The 12,245-nt window shown below is 39.1% G+C and overlaps 1 non-coding gene and 1 pseudogene across 1 annotated transcript; one reads left to right on the plus strand and one right to left on the minus strand.

Annotated features, from left to right (window-relative positions):
• Window positions 1-659: 659 nt before the first annotated feature.
• On the minus strand, window positions 660-5,852 carry LOC125314476 (annotated as a pseudogene).
• LOC125313628 lies at window positions 5,353-5,459 on the plus strand. The gene has a single exon (XR_007197284.1). It is a non-coding gene; the product is annotated as a small nucleolar RNA R71 (small nucleolar RNA).
• Window positions 5,853-12,245: the final 6,393 nt, after the last annotated feature.

Here is a 12,245-nt window from a genome sequence, read left to right on the forward strand (position 1 = left end):
GCAAGGTTGGCTTGAAAGGCTCAAACGATCCAACGAATGCCTAAATCATTTTCTTAATTAAGTTTAGCCTAGAATTTCGCCTCAAGAGAAAATCGGACAAAGTATAAGATTTGGGTGAGTTCTAAGAGAATCACATACTTTACATAAATCTTCTCTAGGTACACATGACAAAAAAAAAAAAAACAAGGACTAGTGCTCAAAATATGGACTACATGTTCAAGATCAAGACTAACTCACACATCACTCCCATTTTGAATTTTTTTTTTTGAAAATCGCATCCAAATTAAACAAAGATCTCACGAAAGATTTTCACCCAAAAAAAAAAAAAAAAAAATTTATCTCCCACCCCCATACTTAAATGCAGCAGTGTCCTCAATGCTGAAAAGAAAAGGAAAAATAATAAGGACAGAGAAACTCCCCTGGAATATGATGAATGCATGCCATAGGGGTAGTTGGGGTAGAAAGATTGGAGAAAACTTGGAGAAAAGTCCCTACAAAAATAAATCAAGTAATTAGGGCAAACTATTATGAGGAGGATTCGAATTTTTTTTTTTTTTTCAATAGAACAAAAAAAAATTAAATGCAAAAATTTAAAATGCTTGGGTTGCCTCCCAAGAAGCGCTTGCTTTATAGTTTGCAGCCAAACTCTTCCAACTCTTCTAAGCGGGTGAAAGCAATGTAACGGTGGCAGCCTGTGAGTCGAAACCACCTCCAAAGTAGGGCTTGAGACGTTGGCCATTCACTTTAAAGGTTCCCTCCTTGTCATTAGCAACTTCAACTGTTCCATAAGGGAAAACCTTAGTGACCGTGAAAGGTCCAGACCATCTTGACTTCAACTTACCTGGAAATAGACGAAGTCGTGAGTTATATAATAAAACTCTTTGACCTATATGAAACTCCCTTCTTAAAATTTGTCTATCATGCCATCTCTTCGTCCTCTCTTTATAGATCTTGGCATTCTCATATGCCTCATAGCGGAGCTCATCCAACTCATTCAATTGCAACAATCTCTTCTCACCAGCTGCTTGCATATCAAAGTTGAGAAAACGTAATGCCCAATATGCTTTATGCTCTAACTCAACAGGCAAATGACATGCTTTTCCATAAACAAGTCGAAAAGGTGACATACCAATAGGAGTTTTGTAAGCGGTTCTATAAGCCCATAATGCATCATCAAGTTTAATTGCCCAATCCTTCCTATTATGATTCACCGACTTTTCCAATATTCTTTTTATCTCCCTATTAGAAATTTCAGCTTGACCACTAGTTTGAGGGTGATAAGCAGTAGCTACTTTATGTGTCACACCATATTTGTGCAAAAGTGATTCAACTTGTTTATTCGGAAAATGTGTGCCTTGATCACTTATAATCGCTCTAGGCATGCCAAACCTGGTAAAGATATTCTTTTTCAAAAATTTAATCACCACTTTAGCATCATTGCAAGGCAAAGCTACGGCCTCAACCCATTTAGAAACATATTCCACAGCAACCAAGATGTAAGTATTACCATATGAAGGTGGAAAGGGTCCCATGAAGTCCATACCCCAAACATCGAACAATTCACAGATTAAGATATTGTTTAAAGGCATTTCATGTCTCCTAGATATATTACCAGTTCTTTGACACCTATCACATGCAGCAACATAAGAATATGCATCTCTAAAGAGTGTAGGCCAATAAAAACCACATTGTAAAACCTTAGCTGCAGTCTTTGAGGCACCAAAGTGTCCTCCCGCCTGTCCATCATGACAATGAAAGAGAATGTCAGATACTTCTTCATTAGGAATACATCGCCTAATAACTTGATCAGCACATACCTTAAATAGAAAAGGATCCTCCCAAAGATAGTTTTTAACATCAGAAAAGAACTTCTTTCTTTGTTGATAAGTCAATTCGGGAGGAATAACATTACTCACCAAGAAATTAACATAATCAGCATACCAGGGAGTTTCGATTTTGATAGAAAAGAGTGCCTCATCAGGAAATTCATCTAGGATTGGTCTTTCTTCCATAGGAGCATTTGGCAATCTAGAGAGATGGTCAGCTACTAAATTTTCTGTTCCTTTCTTGTCTTTGATTTCCAAGTCGAACTCTTGCAGCAGTAAGATCCACCTAATCAACCTAGGTTTTGAATCTTTCTTTTCAAGCAAATACTTAAGAGCAGAGTGGTCGGTGTAAACAATGACTTTGGAACCAATTAAATAAGAGCGGAACTTATCAAAAGCAAACACTATCGCTAAAAGCTCCTTTTCGGTTGTGGCATAATTCAATTGAGCTCCAGGACAAGGCGCGGCTTGCATAGTATATGGTTCGAAAAATTCCATCCTTTCTTTGTCCAAGTACAGCTCCACAAGCCGAGTCACTAGCATCACACATTAACTCGAAAGGAAAATCCCAATTAGGCGCAGTCATGATAGGAGCCGAAACTAACTTCTCCTTCAATGCATTGAATGCCTGCAAACAATCATTAGAGAAGTCAAATTTAGCATCTTTTTCCAACAGTTTACAAAGGGGTCTAGCAATCTTAGAAAAATCTTTAATGAAACGCCTATAAAATCCTGCATGTCCCAAAAATCCTCGAACAAGCTTCACGGAGGTAGGAGGCGGCAATTTTGAAATAACTTCAATCTTAGCTCGGTCCACCTCAATTCCACTCATAGAGATCTTATGACCTAGCACAATTCCTTCCTGCACCATAAAGTGACACTTCTCCCAATTCAAGACAAGATTAGTCTCCTCACACCTTTGTAACACTAAAGCTAAATTATTCAAGCATGAATCAAAAGATGAACCAAAAACAGAAAAATCATCCATAAATATCTCAATATATTTTTCCATCATGTCAGAAAAAATAGCCATCATGCATCTTTGAAAAGTAGCGGGTGCATTACAAAGACCAAAAGGCATCCTCCTATATGCAAAAGTACCATAGGGACAAGTAAAAGTGGTTTTTTCTTGATCTTCGGGGGCAATAGAGATTTGATTATAACCAGAATATCCATCTAAAAAACAGTAAAACTCATGCCCTGCGAGTCTCTCCAACATTTGATCAATAAAAGGCAAAGGAAAGTGATCTTTACGGGTGGCATCATTCAATTTTCTATAATCCATGCAAACACGCCATCCAGAAACTGTTCTAGTAGGAATCAATTCATTATTATCATTGGGTTGAACAGTCATACCTCCTTTTTTTGGAACAACTTGCACAGGACTTACCCAAGCACTTCGTCGGAGATAGGATAAATGATCCCTGTATCAAGCGGCTTAATTACCTCGGCCTTTACCACATCTTGCATTTTTGGATTGAGCCTCCTTTGGGGTTGGATGACTGATTTGAATTGGTCCTCCATCAATATTTTATGCATGCATATCGAGGGGCTTATTCCTTTAATATCTGCAATGGTCCATCCTATTGCTCTTTTATGGTCTCTTAAAACTCGGAGTAGCTTCTCCTCCATCACACCTGTCAAAGAAGAAGAAATAATTACTGGAAGAGAAGAAACACCATTAAGAAAAGCATATTTAAGATGAGATGGTAAAGGTTTGAGTTCTAGAATTGGTGGTTCTTCAATAGAGGGTATCCTTTTTTTCAAGTTCGATCCTAATTCTTCGAATTTCGGTGGTCTAAATCTCAAAAGAGGTGGATTTGCTTCCAAAAATTTTGTGTACTGCTCCACTTCTTCAACTTCGGCTTCTCCCTTGCTTGGCCGAACCAAGCACGCCTCTAACGGGTCTTCAATTGTAGCTTTACTAAAAGCCGATTCCACAAGCTTATCAACTGCATCAACTCTCAAACAATCATTCGGTTCAGCAGCATATTTCATGGCTTTGAACACATCGAAGGTGACTTGGTCATCTTGAACTCTAAGAATTAATTTTCCTCGTTGCACATCAATTAGAGCTCTCCTGTTGCTAGAAAAGGTCGGCCTAGGATGATCGGAACCTCGAAATCCTCCTCCATCTCCAAGACAATGAAATCTGCAGGGAAAATAAACTTGTCAACCTTAACTAGAACATCCTCCACTATTCCTCTTGGGTATTTGATCGATCGATCGGCTAATTGAAGAGATACAGTGGTAGCTTTTACTTCTCCCAAACCTAATTTCCTGAAAGCAGTGAGGCATTAGATTAATACTTGCACCTAAATCACACAATGCCTTATCAAAATAAGAATTACCAATAGTACAAGGAATAGTAAAACTCCCTGGATCTTTCAACTTTGGTGGTAACTTATTCGCAAAATAGCTGAACACTCCTCATTAAGCTTCACAGTTTCATAATCTTCCAATTTTCGTTTGTTTGCTAAAATCTCCTTCAAAAATTTAGCATAACTAGGCATCCGGGCTAAGGCATCCGCAAAAGGAATATTAATGTGCAATTTCTTAAAAACATCAAGGAATTTAGAGAACTGCTTATCTATTTTGTGTTGCTTGAAGTCTTTCCGGGTATGGAATTGGCGGCACATATAGCTTTGGATTATCCGGAAATAACTTGCTTCGAGGTGGATCAGCTTTGCGGGGCTTGATTTCGAGTGCTTCGGCTTCGGGTGGTGTGGTTTCTTTCTTTTTTTCTGTTGCTTCATTAGACAAGTTTCTGCTAACTTCTTTCCCACTCCTCAAGATGATTGCTTTTGCATTCTCAATTGGATTCTTCTCGGTGTTGCTCGGAAGGGCACCATACGGTCTTTCGGACAAATGATTCGCTAACTGGCCAACTTGCTTCTCCGGATTTCTAATAGATGCCTCTTGATTTTGGAACCTCACATCAGCACTTTTAATGAAGTCTTGAGTTGTTTGAGCTAGTTTAGTAACCATCTCCTCAAGATGGCCGTGCTGTTTCTCCTCAAGAGGCCTAAATGATGGTGGCGTTGGTCTCAGCCCTTGCTGATTTTGGTTGCTCCAGGAGAAATTTGGGTGATTTCGCCATCCAGGATTGTAAGTGTTTGAATAAGGGTTGTTCTCAGAGGCCTCGCTGAAATTTCCAACAAAGTTAGTATTTTCGGGAGGATGTGCAAAAGGATTACCTACTTGACATTCGCTGCTAGCATGGCTTCCATTACAAAATTCACAAGTTGAGCCTTGAATCTTCAAAATCGAGTCAATCTTTTTGTTTAAAGCAGCAAAGTGTGCGGCAATGGCATTACTGTCACCGACTTCATAAATTCCACTTGGCTTTCTAGTAGATAGCCGCTCGATCGGCCATTGGTAGCTATTAGATGCCATCTCTTCTAAAAGATCAAAGGCTTCCTTAGGTGATTTGTTGTTCAACGTCCCTCCAGCTGCAGCATCAATGGTAGACCTCAAATTCGGCATCACTCCATTATAAAATGTATGCACTTGCATCCAAACCGGTAGACCATGATGCGGACAACGCCTTAGTAATTCTTTAAACCTCTCCCATGCTTCATACAGAGATTCACCATCCATCCGCACAAAAGTAGAAATATCGTTACGCATCTTGGCAGATTTAGCAGGAGGAAAGTACTTACTAAGAAATTTTTGAGCTAAGTCGTCCCAAGTCGTGATAGATCCTGCGGGAAGGGAAGTTAACCATGACTTAGCTTTATCACGCAATGAAAAAGGGAACAATCTTAACCTAATGGCATCATCAGTAACACCATTATATTTTATGGTGTCACAAATTTCAAGAAAAGCATCTAAATGGATATTGGGATCATCATTCGGCAATCCACCGAATTGGACAGCGTTTTGAAGCATCTGAATTAGGGAAGGCTTAATTTCAAAATTGTTCGCTTGTATGGTTGGCCTCCTAATGCTTGATGTTGACCCTTGGACCGTAGGTGAGGCATAATCCTTTAAAGTCCTCCTTTGCTCTCCGGTTTCATCAGCCATGGCCTTATTGTTTTGCTCTCGTCTTCGCCTTAGGAAAGTGCGCTCAATTTCAGGATCAAGCTTCTCAAGTTCTCCCTTTTGGCTTCGAGTGATGGGGGTTTGCAGTCGAAGCTGAACCCTTGTCCTCTCTATTTCTTTTCTACTTATTGTTTTCTGCAAAATTGAATAAGAAAAAGAAAAGAAGAAAAAAAAATATCAAATAGAATAGAATAAAATAAAGCTAGATTAAACCAAGAATTGCTCGGTACTAATAGTAATTGTCAATTATCAAAACAATCCCCGGCAACGGCGCCAAAAACTTGTTCTCTTGATTAGCAACGCAAGTGCACGTATCGAACAAGTAATAAAGTGATGAATAAAAGTATCGTTCCCACAAAGATTGTAGACAAATCAATCAAATTACTTACTAAAGGTGAACAATTCTCAAATTTATCTAACCAATTAAAAATTTAACGAAGGAATCAAAATTCTAAAGAAAAATAAATTAACCGAGGCAGAATGCACGAACTAAACGTAGAAATTTCGAATATAAAGGAGCAAAGAACAACGTATTTCTATTAAGGATAAAAAAAACGTTAGAGCATCCGATTTCACTTAACCAATCAAGATTAATTAACCAATCTCGTCATGCAATCAAATTGAATTCATAGTGTGATGGTAGAACTTCTTAATTTAAATCACTATCCTTGGTCCGGTATAGCAACCCTACTTGGATTTAGCAACCCACACTTGTTCCATGTGAATTTAAGTAAATCCAAACGCAGTAAGATCTATGAACGTTCCCGGATTCAATAAACCACCCTCGATTTACATACTACCGAAACCACACAAAAACTTAAGATATCTCTATCTATAATGAATTCATGGCTATATATCATAAAGCACTCGCATGGAATCTCCTTTCGGTCTCAAACATGCAACAAAAATCATTCAAGTGGTGATCAAACACTTAAAAGCATTAAGAACATGATATATAACTCCCACATATGAATTCTAAAATTGCATAAACGAGTCTAGAAAATTAATCAATCATAGTTAAGCTACATCGTAGCTCTAACAAGAAGTAGTCTAGAACATAATGAAACTTAAATTAAAAACGATGAATAAACTAAACATGATGAAAAACTAGAACAAGTTCACCAAGAATAATCAAGGATTGACTTTGAATTCGCCTTCTTCTTCTTCACTTGGCATCCGGCATTGAAAGGAAGAATAGAAGCAAAACCCTCAACGTCGTATGATGTGAACGTCTCCTCTACCTCTCTTCTTCAAAAAAAATATCACGTTCTTTTTTTCTGCATATCGCCATCTTCTTGTTTTGAAAAAGAAATCTTGATCACAATAGGATTGCAATCAAAGATTCTTCCCAAAAATAGACTTCTCTCAATAATAAAACTCCTAATTTAGCTTGGATTTTGAATTTCTCCCCAAGAAAAGCTTGATTCTCCTTGATTTCAAATTTGCATGGCTGAAGATCGGATTACCTACAAAATCAATTAAAAATAAATAAAGTAGACATCAAATTCAATTGAAACTAAGCAAATATTAAGTCTAAAATAATAAATAAACTCTATATAAAATAGAGTTATCAGTGAGACCCCAATCTCTACTCTGCCGCCAAATCTCAGTGGTTTCTTTAGTCTCCAAACGCTTAAAATCAAAATCGTAAGCGGCCGGCTTTGCCCATTGCCAGAGCTTCCTTCAAGTATGAAAAGCCTAGAGGTGATAGTTGAAGGCACCATCATTCTTCCCAACCTGCGGGCTTAGTTCACCTGGATCATGTCAACTTCCGAGGAAAGGTTATCTCGCCTCAGAAGGAGATGCTGTCCGCCCATTGGCTTCCACCTAGCTTATCAATCTTGACTCTTGTCAGCATCCCGTAATTGACAGACTTTTCCGACTTCACGAGCTTGTCAGTTCTCTGTATCAGCAGATGTGCGATGCCACACTTCCCCATCCATAAATCCTAGGAGAGGTTACATTGTCTAACCTCTCCAAGTTGAAGAATCTACAGCTTCTTAGGCTCCGTGGTTGTGACAACATGAGAGCCGTGGAAGGCTTGAAAGATCTGAATTCTTTGAAAAACGTGCAGATCACAAAATGCGAGTCTCTAGAAAGTTTGCCCAATTTGCCGGCATTCACACATTTGACGACCGATCGGACGCTGCCGCCGGAAATCGCGAAAGACACTACTCCGTCCACCTCGCCTAAGCTCCTCCCAGGTGCTCTTTCCACCGAATTGTGCTCGGTTGGACGAAAGGTGGGTGTCGAAATTCTCAGGTGCGTACCATCAAAGCAAAAGCATGACTTCTCATCTCGGCTTGTGTTCGCTAACCTGCAGAGCTGGCATGGAAAAAAGGGCCGAGAAAGAGTTGGCGGCGAGTCTTCAGAATTTTGAGGCCCTGCACGTGGAACTGACCCAAATTTGTGGCCCCGCGTCTGGAGGAAAGCTAGATGGATGGACATGGCCACGGGCCAGTTTGGGCCAGGAACCAGCCCGTAGAAGAACCGGAACCAACCCGTTAACCGGGACCTGCAATTCCGAACCGGAACCGGCCCAGGCCCTCATGGGCCGGTTCCAATTTTAAAAAATTAGGAACTGGTCCGGAACCGGTGGTTCCGGGCCTGTTCCAAACCAGACAAAAAAATAATTAGGGAAAGAGTTGCTCTTTTCCTCCCCTCCCCCCCCAGCCCCACCCCGGAATTGGCGATTCCAAATCGAAATCGGAACCGCCCCTTCAAGGGCCGGTTCCGGTTTCATAGTGGCCACGAACCGGAACCATCAATTCATGAACCGGCAATTCACGATCTGTGGCCATGTCTACAAATGGACGAAACACATTCGCCGCAGACATGAACCAATCCAAGTAGACATGGCCAAAATGGACTGGAGCCCGGAACCGGCCCGTTGACCGAGCCCACGGTTCCGACCCAGTTTTAAAAAAAAAAAAAAAGGAAGAGGCCCGGGGAAAAATAGCCGTTGCGCCTAGGAACTAGCGGTTCCGAACCGGAACCGGCCTAGAACCGGTGGTTCCATCTTTTTTAGGAACCGGAACCGACCTAGAACCGGCGGTTCCATCTTTTTTAGGAACCGGAACCGGTGGTTCCATGGAACCGGCCACATCTAAATCCAAGTCAAGGGGTGTCTAAACCAAATAATTTACCCGAACAGACCTGAAATTTTGGGTTTTTTTTATTCGGATCTTATTGCGATCGGATAATCACTTAAAATTCTGGGCATTATACGATTTTGGATCGGGTTAGGTCGTGTTTCGGATCGGGTACATTGTTCATTTTTGACATCCCCTACGCCTCGGACCAAGCACCCTCCTGTCATGTCACTTCTTGAGCCACGTGGTATATTTCTTGATGATGTCGAAAGATATTTTCTTTCTCAAATTGAATTCCTGTGATGCATGGAGTAACCATGCTCTATCCCGTTCCAATCGTCTCTGGAGTACGAATTTTTCATGTGTGACTAGGCTTAACAGGTATTCATTACCAAAAACGTTGTTGGAGATATGAAGCATTTATATATATGACATATGGTCATGCAATATCTGTTGCTACGGACATGGCCCGTGTCTTTTTTCTTTTCTTTTCTTTTCTTTTCTTTTGTGTCATATAATCTGCCTTTTTTTCCTTAAAAAAAAATGGATTGTCAAAATTAGACCCCACGCTTTTTTTTTTTTTGTCAATAAGGCACATCGCATGTTTACCATTAAAGAGAAAAAAAAAGGAAAAAGAAAAATAAATCATTCGACACGTATTCACCACCAAGATGAACTATAATCCGAGTGTCCATGTCACCTCCCGAGGCATATACTATATTTTTCGTTGATGTTGAGATGATTTCTCATTTTTCGGATTGAGTTCTTGCGATGTGTGAAGCTATTATGCTTTGTTCGTTTCATTAATCTCTAAAGTGTCAATTTCGTACGTATGGTAAGACTTAATAAATTTTCACTACCGATAAATGTCAAATCAATTGCATTAGGCACGATGGTATCTCCTAGAGCTCGTGGTTTAGCTAATGAAAGGCTCAAATTATTTCCAAGTTGTCACCCATCACACATTTGATGAAACAATAAAGGGCACTACGTGGCCAATGAGTTGAATTGCATTTCAAGGACTTGTTTGGCAATTAGGGTTCAAAACAGCACATACTGATGATTTACATTCAAGTAATAATTTAATTACCCTGATCCTAGTTATTTCACTCAAGTGCTCTCTTAGAGCTCAAGAAGAAGTGAATCAACTGAAGCGTATAAAATAAAATAAAATAAAATAACTCAAAAACATTGCTAGAGATTTGAAACAATAACACCCAGTGACTCCTAAAACTTATATGGTCACAAATTGTCTGTTATTGTGAATATGACTGATGTCTTGTCGTAACATGGATATAAAATGATAATAGATAGTTATGAAAGGGGAAAGTACTAAAAAATTCATATATCTATTATATCGGTATTAATTCAATTATAAACCTATCAATTGAACCAATTTAGTCCTAAAATTTTTTGGATTGGTATCAATTTAGTCCCATCCGGCCAAATTAGGCCAAAAATCGCTAATGTGCACACCGATCGATGTACATAACACATAGGCACTAACATAGACATTTTTTCCTTTTTTTTTATTGTGTTTCTTATTTTTCTTTCCCTTCTCCCTTTTGTAGGTGGCCGGCAAGGGTTGGCCTCATCGGGCCACATGTGGATGACAGCAAAGCCTCTCGCCAGATTTGGCAAGGTCGACCCTTGCTCAGGCAGGGCAGCCTTGTCAGGCCACCGGCAAAAACAAATGGGGAAGGAAAAATAAGAAAGGAAAAAAAATCAAAAAAATTATCTAAAAAAATCCGTGTGAGTACTAGCCATGCCATGTAGGACGGACGGTGTCTACGTCAGTGATTTCCAAGCTAAATTCACGAAATGGATTGAATTGATACCGATGTAAAAGGTTTAGGACTAATTGGTCTTACTGAAAGATTTAGGACTAAATTGTTATCAGTGTAATAGTTTAGGACTTTTTTAGTACTTTTCCCGCTACGAAAGTGAGCTATTGTGCACTGTTATCAACACCATGCTTTCCGCTATATCTGGTTAGAGGAAACTAGCCTTCTGATTTATTCGTTTAAAATATATGCACCGCCCACATTTCCAATTAATCAAATTTGCATGTAGGTGATGTTCATAGCTTGTATCCTGTCAATTAGAGGTCTAACTGGAGAAAGTTTCTTTCAACCACGAAATGAAGGAAGAGATGATCATTATCTTTTAACATCATGAATCCCCATCCTGATGAATGAATAGATGTGACTAGATCACTTTGAAATGATGTATACATGGCACGTTCTAGAACAAGTAAAAACTCTTGTTTTCAGCAATTAAATAATTCAATTGCAAACCTAAGTAACTGAATGGTGGAGTTAGGTCATGGGTGGCTTGCAAAAGAGAAGGCAAGTTCATCATATTTATCTGCACCAACAATTTCCTCTCCTTTTCAACTTTATCCTAAAGTCACCAAGCAACAAAGCAGCCTCAAAAAGTTTCGATCCCATTGCAAAAGTCTCTTGTCTTCTTCATTTCTCTTTCCTCTCTTATATTTATGCATGCCTCGCGCAATTACTCGCAATTGGATCGAATCGTCAAAAAAAGTTGCGGACATGCGCCTCCCCCTTTTGCTTTCTTCCAACATATCACTTCAAATTGTACCAGCGAATCATGAAAAGATTCTCTTATCTTCTTTTTCTTTTTGCATGAAGGATGTTGAGGATGGATGATTGAAACTTCTGTAAATGTAGATGTGGGGCATGTAGTATTCATGCGATGTATCATGCTAAACTTCGCAACTAATTAGATGAGATCTGCACCTTTGTCCTATCATTTTTCAGCCATAGTGTTTAGGTAGGGAGGAGTCCCTATCACTAGGTCCAATTATAACTTAAACAGATTCTATTTTAATGACAGGTCTCTCAATTTCTAAACCACTGGTTATACATTATGCAGACATTTTAACTGCGGAGAAACATTGGTATCAACGGCGCTTAGTGCATTTTAAAAGAGACCCTTTCCTACAGATTTTTCGTAGTACTTTAAATTATAAAAAAAAGGGTGTTGCAGTTTAAAAGGTGTTTGGCAAATTTTTGTTATAACTATAGTAGCTTATAGCAGCATTCAGGAACTATACATACATACATACATACATACATACATACATACAATTCAGAGCACAACTACAATTTATTGAAGATTATATCAAACGAGCTCTTATTCTGTAACACCCCGAGTCCATTAAAAGTTAAAATATTGAATAATATAGAATGGTTTAGTATTCAATCCGAAATGTTTACATATTAACCACATTACCAAAACAAGGATCTTGAAATGATTG

Source organism: Rhodamnia argentea, chromosome 1, assembly GCF_020921035.1.
Source record: "Rhodamnia argentea isolate NSW1041297 chromosome 1, ASM2092103v1, whole genome shotgun sequence".
NCBI classification, from domain to species: Eukaryota; Viridiplantae; Streptophyta; class Magnoliopsida; order Myrtales; family Myrtaceae; genus Rhodamnia; species Rhodamnia argentea.